This window comes from Microcaecilia unicolor, chromosome 1 (assembly GCF_901765095.1).
Source record: "Microcaecilia unicolor chromosome 1, aMicUni1.1, whole genome shotgun sequence".
NCBI classification, from domain to species: domain Eukaryota; kingdom Metazoa; phylum Chordata; class Amphibia; order Gymnophiona; family Siphonopidae; genus Microcaecilia; species Microcaecilia unicolor.
The window spans coordinates 495,875,232-495,888,350 of record NC_044031.1 but is presented as its reverse complement, the minus strand read 5'-3'; the positions used below and the strand labels follow the sequence as shown (position 1 = coordinate 495,888,350).

Genomic DNA, 13,119 nt, shown 5'->3' with positions numbered 1-13,119 from the left:
TAAGTTTCCTTTATTTTCCATGACTTAGGCTGCATTTAGGCCTAGTATCTGGTCGGTTTTACGTGATTTTTTTTTCCTGGTGTCTTGCCCCCTTTTAAAGGCACCTTCGCGTCTTTTGATTTGGCATTGGAAGTTTTTACATCCATGTCCACTAAAGCTCCCAGTGGCTTTAAGTGCTGTACCTGGTACAATCAAATGATCTTTGGTACAGATACCCACTCTTGGGCCCGACCATAGTCCTGCCTACTGTGTCCTTTGTCTCCGTATGAAGAAAAGGACTCGGGTGTCCAGAAAGCCTCAACACAAGAACATCTTTGGGGCCAAGTCTGTGTCCTCAGCATCAAAGACAACATTGGGAGCATCGGTCCGCATGGCTGCTTTGAGACCCATGAACACTGGGAGCAGTAGAGCGTTCAGTGGGTCTCCACTCTGTCGGCACTGTCCCCTCTCTTGTCTCTGTCCACTCTCCCCTCTGTCGATGCCGGCTGCTGGACAGGGCCCCCGGGACTGGCCAGCGTGGGACCTGACCCTGAAGTGACGCTTTGGACGAAGGCCAAAAAGCATTGGCATTGCTGATCCTCTACGTATGGTGCCGGGAGTTCCAGGACATCGAAGGATTTGGTACCTGATTAGGGGAGGTGCCAATGCGCCTGTCTCCAGGCAGGCAGGGCCTAACTTCCATCTCAGCCCCATCAGTTCTGCAGCCTTTCTCAGAGCCGACGCCCCAGCCTTTCCTGGTGTCGGCCCTTGATGAGCCTATCCAGGCCTTGCTCCCTGAGCTACTGCATGGCATTTTGCAATGGTGTGCATCGGTATTGGGGGTGCTTGCATCCACCATAGAGCCCGTAGCAACTCTGCTTGGCTCAGCCTGTGGTGTGGCCACCGGCACCGAATGCATCCGTGGTCTCGACCACCATCCAAAGCCAGTTCCCCTTTGACGTCAGTGGAGGAAGCCTCGCCAGACTTGAGGCAGGAGCCGACTCCTTGAAGCCCCTCTCGGGGTACATTGCTTCTCAAAAATCAAGGCAGGCTCAGTCTCAGCCCTCCCACGAGGAGTTTCTGACTGACACCGGACGAGTCGGAGAAACTTACCGACTTCATGGTAAACCTGGAGGACATAATGGGGCAGTTCAGCAAACTGAAGAGTAGCAAATCTCCTGGACCGGATTATATTCATCCCAGAGTACTGCTGGAACTGAAAAATGAGCTTGCGGAGCTACTGTTAGTGATATGCAATTTATCCTTAAAATCGAGCGTGGTACCAGAAGATTGGAGGGTGGCCAATGTAACGCCAATTTTCAGAAAAGGTTCCAGGGAAGATCCGGGAAATTATAGACCGGTGAGTCTGACGTCGGTGCCAGGGAAAATGGTAGAGGCTATTATTAAAAACAAAATTACAGAGCATATCCAAGGACATGGATTACTGAGACCAAGTCAGCATGGCTTTTGTGTGGGGAAATCTTGCCTGACCAATTTACTTCAATTCTTTGAAGGAGTAAAGAAACATGTGGACAAAGGGGAGCCGGTTGATATCATGTATCTGGATTTTCAAAAGGCGTTTGACAAGGTACCTCATGAAAGGCTACAGAAGAAATTGGAGGGTCATGGGATAGGAGGAAATGTCCTATTGTGGATTAAAAACTGGCTGAAGGATAGGAAACAGAGTGGGATTAAATGGGCAGTATTCACAATGGAGAAGGGTAGCTAGTGGGGTTCCTCAGGGGTCTGTGCTAGGACCGCTGCTTTTTAATATATTTATAAATGATTTAGAGATTGGAGTAACTAGCGAGGTAATCAAATTTGCTGATGACACAGTTATTCAAACTCGTTAACTCGCAACAGGATTGTGAAAAATTACAGAAGGACCTTACGAGACTGGGAGACTGGGCGGCTAAATGGCAGATGACGTTTAATGTGAGCAAGTGCAAGGTGATGCATGTGGGGGAAAAAGAACCCACATTATAGCTGCGTGATGCAAGGTTCCACGTTAGGAGTTACGGACCAATAAAGGGATCTGGGTGTCGTCGTCGATAATACACTGAAACCTTCTGCTCAGTGTGCTGCTGCTGCTAGGAAAGCGAATAGAATGTTGGGTATTATTAGGAAAGGTATGGAAAACAGGTGTGAGGATGTTATAATGCCGTTGTATCGCTCCATGGTGCGACCGCACTTTGAGTATTGTGTTCAATTCTGGTTGCCACATCTCAAGAAAGATATAGTAGAATTGGAAAAGGTGCAGCAAAGGGCGACTAAAATGATAGCGGGGATGGGATGATTTCCCTATGAAGAAAGACTAAGGAGGCTAGGGCTTTTCAGTTTGGAGAAGACGGCTGAGGGGAGACATGATAGAGGCATATAAAATGAGTGGAGTGGAACAGGTGGATGTGAAGCATCTGTTCACGCTTTCCAGAAATACTAGGACTAGGGGGCATGCGATGAAACTACAGTGTAGTAAATTTAAAACAAATCGGAGAAAAATTTTCTTCACCCAACACATAGGAGTGGCCTAGTGGTTAGGGTGGTGGACTTTGGTCCTGGGGAACTGAGGAACTGAGTTCGATTCCCACTTCAGGCACAGGCAGCTCCTTGTGACTCTGGGCAAGTCACTTAACCCTCCATTGCCCCATGTAAGCCGCATTGAGCCTGCCATGAGTGGGAAAGCGTGGGGTACAAATGTAACAAAAATAAAATAAAAATAAATAAATTAAACTCTGGAATTCATTGCCGGAGAATGTGGTGAAGGCGGTTAGCTTGGCAGAGTTTAAAAAGGGGTTAGGCGGTTTCCTAAAGGTCAAGTCCATAAACCACTACTAAATGGACTTGGGAAAAATCCACAATTTTGGGAATAACATGTATAGAATGTTTTGTACGTTTGGGAAGCTTGCCAGGTGCCCTTGGCCTGGATTGGCCGCTGTCGTAGACAGGATGCTAGGCTCGATGGACCCTTGGTCTTTTCCCATTGTGGCATTACTTATGTACTTATGAATGCTCATGGGTGTCGGAGGAGGATCCAAGGTACTTTTCGGAGGATGAGTCCTGTGACATCCTCTCTGAGCCCTCTCCTCTGTTTGAAAGGAGAAATTCTCCTCTGGAGAGTCTTTCATTTCTCTCTTTTATGAAGGAAATGGCTTATACTATTCCATTTTGTTTGGAATTGGAGGACGAGCCAAGGGCTAAGATGCTTGAGGGTCCTGGACTACGAGTCCCCTCCTAGGGAGGCTGTGACTGTCCCTCTTCATGAGGTACTTGGAAGTCTTCGATAGGAACTTGGAGTCCTCTCTGTCAATCCCTGTCCTGCCTAAAGATCGACACCCAGTATCAGATCCACAGCACACTTGGTTTTGATAGGCCCCAGTTGCCTCACAATTCCATTGTGGTGGAATCCGCTCTCAAGAGAGCCAGGAGTTGTAGGGACTATGCCTCGGCATCCCCAGGCAGAGAAGCTAGGACCTTGGACTCTTTTGGGAGGAAAATGTTCCAGGCCTCAATGCTTGTGTCCCGTGTGCAGTCTTACCAGCTCTTTATGAGAGTGTATTTGTGGGATTCGGTGCGCAAACTGATGGACTTAGCGAACTCTCTTCTCCTACCAGCTGTTCACGAGTGTCTACTTTGCAAAACTCGTTGTGCAAGTTGTCAGACCTAGCTGAGACACTCCCTCCAGAGCAGGCCGAGTCAGTTCGCTGGTTGGCCAAGCAGCAAAAGGCGTATTGAAAGTTCTTGGCCAGGGGCGCCAATGACACCTTTGGCGTGGCTTCCAGGATCTCTGCTCAATATATAGCAATGTGCAGACTGTCATGGTTGCGTGTTTCTGACTTGAAATAGTCAGTTCAGCAGAGGTTGGCGGATGCCCCATGCTGAGGGGGGTGGGGGGAATAACCTTTTTGGAGAGAAGGTTGAGGAGGTCACTGACCTAATTCAAAAAGCACACGGATAGCATTTCTTCTGTCTCCTGCTGGGCGCCTTCTGCGTTAGTCTCCTCAGCTAGGAGAATTTTTTGCAAGTTGAAGACGGGTGCCTACTACCTACAAATGCACTCGATCTGCAGCCCCTCCTTACCTCTCTACCGTCATCTCCCCTTACGTTCCTACCCGTAACCTCCGCTCTCATGACAAATCCCTCCTCTCAGTACCCTGCTCCGCCCTTTCTGCCTCGCCTCACCCCATGCTTGGAATAAACTCCCTGAGCCCATACGCCAGGCCCCCTCCCTGCCCATCTTCAAATCCTTGCGCAAAGCCCACCTCAATGTCGCCTTCGGCACCTAACCACTACACCTCCTATTCAGGAAATCTTGACTGCCCCAACTTGACATTTCGTCCTTTAGATTGTAAGCTCCTTCGAGCAGGGACTGTCGTCCTTGTTAAACTGTACAGCTCTGCGTAACCCTAGTAGCGCTCTAGAAATGTTAAGTAGTAGTAGTACTCCACTTCCTCTTACCGGCCTGCTGAGACTCAGCCCCAGCATGCTCATTCTCGTCAACAGCGTTCACTTAAGGCCCCTGCTGCTCCTCAGTCTAGGCAAGGGGTGAGCTTTTGACTGATAGCGGCTATGCTCTGCTAGAGCCAAAGTGTCCGTAGTGGACAAATTGCTGGTTGGGGGGAGGCTGAAGATTTTCCATGAAAGGTGGCCCCTTATAACCGCCGACCAGTGGGTTCTCCAAGTAGTCTGTCTCGGATATGCACTAAATTTTTAAAATCTCCAAGATGCCCAACGAGAGCTCATTACTTCAGTTCTCAGCACAGGCAGGTACTTGCAGAGGAAATCTCCGCCCTTCTACAGGCCCATGCGGTCAAACCCGTTCCACCAGGGAAAGAAGGGCAGGGATTCTATTCCAGGTAGTTCTCATGCAGAAGGAAACGGGAGATGCCTCCCATCTTAGACCTAAGAGCCCTGAACAAATTCCTGGACAAAAAAAAGTTCAGGATAGTTTCCCTGGGCACCCTTCTCCCTGTGATTCAGGAAAATAATTGGCTATGCTCTCCGGACTTAAAGGATGCATATACTCGCATCCCGATACTTCCAGCCCACTGGAAGTATCTTCGATTTCAGCTGGGAACACATCACTACCAGTACCACGTGTAGCCTTTTGGCCTCGCATTAGCTCCCAGGGTATTTACCAAATGTCTAGTGGTCACAGCGTCTCTACGCAGGCTGGGAGTCCATGTGTTCACTCATCTCGACAAATGGTTGGTGAAGAACACGACAGAGGACAGTGCTCTGGGAGTCCAAATGAGAAATATTTGGATGCCGGAACTCCTACGATTTGTTGTAAACTACCCCAGCTCCCTTCTTCACCCTGCACAGCAGTTGAAATTCATTGCATCCCTGCTCGATACGCAGAAGGTTTGAGCTTTCCTCCCAGGACCGAGGGTGGACACTCTAGTTGCTCTGGCCTCTCAGATTCGAAATTCTCAGCAGGTCACTGCTTTACAAATGTTGAGGTTGTTAAGCCACATGGCTTCCACAGTTTATGCGACACCCATGAAACGCCTTCACATGAAATCTGCCCAATGGACCCTAGCGTCCCTGTGGTACCAGGTTACAGGAGAGCTGGGAGATGCCATCAGAGTGTCTTCAGACCTTTTTCACTCTCTTCTCTAGTGGGACCGTTCGATCCAGTTTGACCCTGGGACTTCCACTCCAAATTCCTCAGCCTCAAAAAGTACTGATGACGAATGCATCATTCTTCGGTTGGGGAGCTCATGTAGCTTGGCTTCACACTCAGGGAGCATGGTTCTTCCAGGAAACAGGTCTTAAGATCAATCTTCTGGATCTTCAGTTGATCTGGAACACTCTAAACGCTTTCAGAGGTTGACTGTCCAACCAAATTGTGCTCATTCAAACAGCCAGCCAGGTTGCAATGTATTACACCAACAAGCATGGGGGCACCAGATCATGCACTCTGTGACAGTAGGCTGTCCAGATGTGGCGCTGGGCTCACCAACATGGCATGTTCCTTCGGGCCTCTTATCTGGCAGTCAAAAACAACAGTCTGACTAATAGACTGAGCAGGGTTATGCAACCGCACGAGTGGTCTCTCAGTATAGGCATTGCCTGTGAGATCTTCCGAGAGTGGGGCACCCACTCGGTGGATCTCTTTGCCTCTCAGCTCAATCATAAAGTCCCTCGGTTGTGCTCCAGGCTTCAGGCCCACGACAAACTAGCGTCAGATGCCTTCCTACTGCATTGGGGGAAAGGTCTGCTATATGCGTATCCTCCCATTCCTCTTGTGGGGAAGACTGCTGAAACTCAAGCAAGACCACGGGACCATGATCTTAATCGTGCCTTACTGGCCTCGGCAGATCTGGTTCCCTCTTCTGGAGTTATCCTCCGAAGAACCATGGAGATTGGACTGTTTTCTGATCCTCCTCACACAGACAAAGGGATCTACATCCCAACCTTTTGTCTCTGGCCCTCACAGCCTGGATCTTGAGAGCCTAGAGTTTGCATCTCTTGGTCTGTCAGAGGGTGTCTCCCAGATCTTGCTGGTTTCCAGGAAAGATTCCACTAAGAGATGTTATTCTTTCAAATGGAGGAAGTTTGCTGTCCGATGTGAGGGCAAGGCCCTAGATCCTGTTTACTGTCTTACACAGTCCCTGCTTGAATACCTTCTGCACCTTTCCAAGTCTGGTCTTAAGACCAACTCTGTAAGGGTTCACTTCAGTGCGATTAGTGCTTATCAGTGTGTAGAGGCTAAGACCAACTCTGTAAGGGTTCACTTCAGTGCGATTAGTGCTTATCAGTGTGTAGAGGCTAAGCCCATCTCTGGACAGCCTGTAGCTGTTTGCTTCCTGAGAAGTTTGCTTTTGTCAAAACCCCCTGTCAAACCTCTGCCTGTCATGGGACCTCAATGTCTTTCTCACCCAGCTGATGAAAGCTCCTTTTGAGCCACTGAATTCTTGCCACCTGAAGTATTTGACCTGGATGGTGGCTTTTACTTCAGCTCTCAGGGTCAGTGAGCTTCAAGCTTTAGTAGTGGATGCACCTTATGCTAAGTTTAATCACAACAGAGTAGTCCTTTGCACGCACCCTAAGTTCATTCCAAAGGTTGTGTCTGAGTTCCATCTGAAACAGTTGATTGTCTTGCCAACATTCTTTCCCCGACCTCATGCCCATGCTGGCGAGAGCGTCTTGCACAACCTTGGATTGCAAGCAAACATTGGCCTACTATGTGGAGCAGACAAGGCCCCACAGACAGTCCACCCAACTTATTGATAGTTTTGATCTCAACAGGATGTGGGTCGCCACCTGGAAACGCACATTCTTTAATTGGCTGGCAGATTGCATATTTTCTACTTATGTCCAGGCTGGGCTGACGCTGGAGGGTCATGTCAAGGCGCATGATGTCAGAGCCATTGCTGCATCCAGTAGCACACTTGCCGTCAGCCTCCTTTGAAGAAATTTGCAAGGCTGTGACATGGTTTTCAGTCCACACATTCACGTCTCATTACTGCCTTGAGCAGGATACCCCAACACGATAGTCGGTTCGGGCAGACAGTGTTGCAGAATCTTTTTGGCATCTAGATTCCAACTCTACTCTCCAAGGCCTGTTTTCTTCTGTTCCATGCTGTACTTGCACTCAGTTTGTATATAGTTTGAGGTTAATTGGAGTTACGTCCTTGCTGTTGCGAGGCCCAGTTGACCAATTTGTATTGTTCTCAGTGAGCCTGGATGCTAGGGATAAGCCAATTGTGAGAACTTGTGGCCTGTTTGTCATCTGAGGAAGCAAACATAATTACCTGTAGTAGTTATTCTCTGAGGACAGCAGGCCTTATATTCTCACAAACCCTCCCTTTTTTAGTTTTTTTTTTTTTTTTTTTTGTTACATTTGTACTCCGCGCTTTCCCACTCATGGCAGGCTCAATGCGGCTTACATATACAGGTACTTATTTGTACCTGGGGCAATGGAGGGTTAAGTGACTAGCCCAGAGTCACAAGGAGCTGCCCGTGCCAGAAGTGGGAATCGAACTCAGTTCCCCAGGACCAGAGTCCACCACCCTAACCACTAGGCCACTCCTATTTCTTGCTGTAGTATTTAACTGCAGTAACCATGCCCATGTGATGGGTGGGAAGGCACCCGCACATGCCTGGTGGAACATATCTCATGCTCCACAAAGCCCTTAAGGCTTGTTATAAGCCCCAGACCAGGCAACGCGGCGCCGGTTTACCCAATTGTGAAGATATAAGACCTGCTGTCCTCTGAGAATACCTGCTTCAGGTAAGTATCTTCACTATATAGCTTACATATACATATAAGTGACAATTTCACTGTTTTACATTTGGAGATTACACCATACAGAGAGTTCAGATGGGCATGGTGGTGGCATGGGTTGAGTGGACCAACAATATACACATTTATTCACTATTTTATAATGGGACTATATGTATATGGGAGCAAATTTCCCTGTTGGGCTTTGCTCCAGATCAGAGGTATACACAGATGGAGTACTCATTTTGTCCAGAGCTTTACATGAGGGATTAAAGGAATAATTCTTCTTAATCCTGCACTGTTTGTTTACACTTCCCAAAACAGAAAATAAGATTAAAATTGCAGCCTCACTAGTTAATTGGTGGCAATTATACCTATAGATTTTTAAAACAGGATGGCTGTAGGGGAAATTTGCGAAATCATTGTTTCCACATGAAGTGCCAATTCTCCAAGGACAAGCGAGCCTATCTGTTCTCACAAGTGTGTACGCATGCCATGTTGCCCGGTCTGGATCTTATGACACGCATAAGAAGAGCTTTGTGGAGCATGAGACACGCTCCACTGCGCATGTGCGGGTGCCTTCCCACCGCACGAACGCGGTCACCCTCAGTTGCTTTTTTACTGAGGTGACAAGAGGGTGTACTTTTTTCACCTTCGCCACACTTGCTCGATCCAAGAGCTGCTTCCATAGCGTCCCACAGATCAGTCCAGAGACTTGTGGGTTATGTCCCCCTACCAGCAGGTGGAGATAGAGAGAACTTCAGAGGTCTGCTGTATATGGTCATGCAGCCATTTAAACCTCAGTGTTCTCTCAGTCTAGCACGTCGAGGGTCATAACTGCAGCTCTGGATTGATCTGGCCCCTGGAGTCCTTGCGGATCCAGTTGAGCCTGCAAAGGGGTTGAGGTCCCTGCGTGGAAATTTGTGGTGCACACCTGCTGGTGCCAGGTCCTTCCCACCTTCCCCCCAATGCCCCATTTCCCCCGGGATGGGTGCCCTGGTGTGGTGAGCTGGCTAGCTGATTTTCTTCTTCCTCTTAAAAAAAAAAAAAAAAAACCCACACAACTGCTGAAGTAAGCTTCTATTTTTTTTAATAGATCGTGGAGGATCCCTGTCTCTGACCGCAGTTAGGCACAGGGGGGAAGGGGCTGTGTGGTAGTGGCTGAGCCATGTCTGCTCCTTCTGAAGCTGCAAAATGCTGCTCTGGGTGTTGAAGCCAGCGAGCAGCGTCCAGGGAATGTGAGTCTTGCCTGCAGCAGTCCAAGGCCAAAAAACAGCGCACTCCCAGTGCCCCGAGGTCGAGCGGTGGCGAGACAGCTTTAGGAAATCCTTTGGCGGGAAGCTTGGGTTCTGCAGTGCCGGCGGGCGCCATTTTTTTTTCTCCACACTTGGAGTTGCACGTGGCATCGGGGCTGCCATCTTCAACCTTTCCTTCAGTACTGGCAGATATCTGCAGGGACGCAGAGGCAGCTGCTGAGCCTTTTTCGACAGAGTTTGTGCTTTTAATGCACAAAGTATTTATGTTGAAGTGTGCTGGGGAGTCAGTGTCTTCTCTCTCCCCCCCCCCCCCCCCCCCCCCCCTTCAGGCTGAGCCTTCTCCTGTTTTTTCCTCCCTCTCAGCCCTTGCCTAAACAGCGCAGAGTGGACCCTTTGATGGAGGATGGTTCAGATGGAGAGAAAAACCTTTTTCCTACAGATTCTCCCTCTGGGTCTGCGGAGGATGTGGGCATTTCCCCGTCTGACAATGGGGATGATCCAACCACGGCTTGGTTGTTCCACAGAGATGAGCTGCCCGCTCTCATTGTCCAGGCGCTGGAGAGTTTGGAGATTTCTTCGCCTGAAGCCTCGGCTGTTCCTTCCCTGCCTCCTTCCATCATGTCAGGTACTAAATGCCCGGCTAGGTCCTTTCATATCTATGAGGCTATGAAGATTCTTAGTTCTGTACAATGGGACTCTCCAGATGGGGTCTCAAGGTGGCACGGGCTGTGGGTTGCCTGTATTCGCTTCTGGCATCGGAAGCCCTCAAAATCCTCACAGTGGACTCTTTGATTACAGCGATCACCAAAAAGACTACGCTCCCAGTAGAGGGGGGCACAGCCCTTAAGGATCCACAAGACCACAAGCTAGAGTCTTCTCATAAGCTGTCCTTCGAGGCGGCGGCCCTTAAACTTCAGGCCTCGGTGTGTGGCTCCTATGTTGCGTTGGCGTGCCTGTCATGGATGCAAAAGGCCTCTTCAATGGAGGAGCTGGTTAGTTTTTTGCCAATGCTTCAGTCTGGGCTCGCCTATTTGACGAATCTCCTTTATGACTACCTGCGAGCCTTGGCAAAATAAGTTTCCTTTGAGGTCATGGCACACCGGTGGATATGGTTATGTCATTGGGCAAAGGACATTGCTTCCAAATCCCGCTTGGTGAGGCTTTCTTTCAGAGGTAAGGTCTTCGGTGAGGACCTGGAAAAGTTCATGAAAAATCTAAGGGACTCCAAGGGGAGCGTCTCCTGGAGAATAGACCTAGGTCCTCGAGGGCAGGTCTGCCCAAAGCTCGGTTTAGAGAGTCTAGGCATTACGGGCCATGTTGGGTCCTTTCAGAAATCCCGTTTTGCTCTGAAGCCTCAACCTTTTTGCGAAGAGTGCCGAGCTGCATCTTCAGGGCCTCAACCGCAGCCAGCGGCTAGACCTTCCCAATAATGGGGCCCTGGTCCATCCCCTACTGGTCATTGGGGGGCGCTTGTCCCTCTTCCTGGGGTAATGGGCCAGGGTAACTTCCGACGAATGGGTCTTGGAAGTCATCTGAGACGGTTACAAGCTCGAATTCGCTCTTCCTATGGCAGATTTTTTTCTTGAGTCTTCTTGCAAAGGTCTGGCCAAGGGAGAGCGGTTCATCAGACCCTTGAAAGCTTGTTTCAACTGGGTGTGGTCCGTCCGTTTCCACAATTAGAGGTTGGTCAGGGATGTTATTCCATTTATTTTGTCGTTCCCAAGAAGGGCGGCTCTCTACGATCAGTCCTGGACCTCAGGTGCATAAACAGGACACTGCGGGTTTGCCATTTTCGAATGGAGACCTTGCGATCTGTGATTACGGCAGTGCAGCCAGGGGAGTTTTTTTTAACTGCCCTCGATCTCAGTCTTATCTTCACATTCCCATTTGGCCTCATCAGCGGTTCCTCAGACACCATTTTTAGTTCCAGGCCATGCCCTTCGGGCTTACTACCGCACCACGGACTTTTTCCAAAGCCCTGGTGATTGTAGCGGCCTTTCTTTGAAAGTCGGGGATTCAGTTGCACCCCTACCTGGACGACTGGCTCATTCGAGCATCTTCTTAGGAGAGTTTACGAGTAACGGATTGAGTGATTTGCCTCCTGCAGTCCCTAGGATGGGTCATCAATTTTCCCAAGTGTCACCTACATCCATCTCAGTCCCTGGAGTATCTGGGCGTTAAGTTTGACACTCGAGCGAGAACGGTGTCTCTCCTGTCTGCTCGCAGTCTTCAGTTGCAGACTCAATTGTGCAGCTTATTGCAGTCCCCAGCACCAAGGGCCTGGGACTATATGCAGGTGTTGGGCTCCATAGCTTCCACCTTGGACGTGATTGCGTGGGCCCGAAGTATTATGTCGCCACTCCATTTACATCTGCTCAGTCGGTGGTCTCCCCTCTCGGAGGACTACACAATCAGGATTCCGTGGTCTCCCCGGGTCAAGGCAGAGATGAGCTGGTGGTTGGTCCCTGAGAACCTCCTCAGGGTCATCTCATTGACCACTCCAGAATGGGTGATGGTGACAGCCCAAGGGGCATGGTCACCGGTGGAAGTGACTTGGTCCATCAATCGGCTGGATCTGAGGGCTATTCGTTTGGCTCTACAGGAGTTTCTGTTCCTGATTCAGGACCATCTGGTGCGTGTTCTCTCGGACAGCGATTCAGCGGTAGCCTACGTGAATTGTCAAGGGGGCACCAGATGTGTGCCACTGGCACGGGGGCGGCTCAGATTTGTGTCTGGGCGGAAACTCATGTGCCCCTCCTTTCAGCAGCCCACACTGTGGGTTCGCAGAATGCCCAAGCGGACTTCCTCAGCCGGCACAGTCTGGATCCGGGGAAATGGGAACTGTCTCCCTTCGCCTTCGATCAGATAGTCTCCAAGTGAGGGCTGCCTGTGATAGACCTGATGGTGACTCGCCTCAATGCCAAAGTCCCCAGGTTTTTCAGCAGGGGTAGGGAGACTGATTTGGACAGGATCGATGCCCTTCTCCAACCTTGGCCTCCGGGTCTCCAGTATGCCTTTCCCCTGTGGCCCATGGTGGGGAGGGTGATAGGACGTGTAGCCAGTCATCCCGGGTGGGTGATTCTGGGTGCCCCAGATTGGCCTCTGCGTCCTTGGTATGCGGATCTAGTCCGACTGTTATTCAATCAACCCCTCCAGCTGGACGCGTTTCAGGGCCCCGTAGCTATGGAAGATTTCTCCCCCTTTGGTCTTACGGCCTGGCCCTTGAAAGGAAATGGCTGAGGAAGAAAGGTTATCCAGACCCAGTCATCACCACAATGCTTCAAGCACGGAGACAATCCACCTCAGCAGCTTACGCAAGGGTGTGGCGTACCTTTGAGACTTGGTGCTCGGGGTCTGGGATTTCGGTGGTGTCTGCCTCAGGGTCTGTGATCCTCACCTTTCTTCAGGAGGGGCTGGAAAAGTCTCAGAGTTTGTTAAAGGTTCAGGTGGCTGTTTTGGCGTGCTTCAGAGGTCTCCTTCACGGCACTTCCTTTGCAATCCACCCAGATGTGATTCGTTTTCTGAAAGGTGTGAACCACTTACAACCGCCACAGACTGTAGTGGTCCCAAACTAGAATTTGAACCTCGTTCTGAAAGCCATGCAACAGCCTCCCTTCGAACCTTTGACGGCTTTAACCTTAAAGGATCTTACCTTGA

The 13,119-nt window shown here is 49.9% G+C and overlaps 1 protein-coding gene across 3 annotated transcripts in view; it reads left to right on the top strand.

The window, feature by feature from the left end:
* Nucleotides 1–13,119, top strand: part of PLAG1 (PLAG1 zinc finger) — a 123,050-nt gene that overhangs the window by 37,024 nt on the left and 72,907 nt on the right. The gene's annotated exons all lie outside the window — the stretch shown is intronic.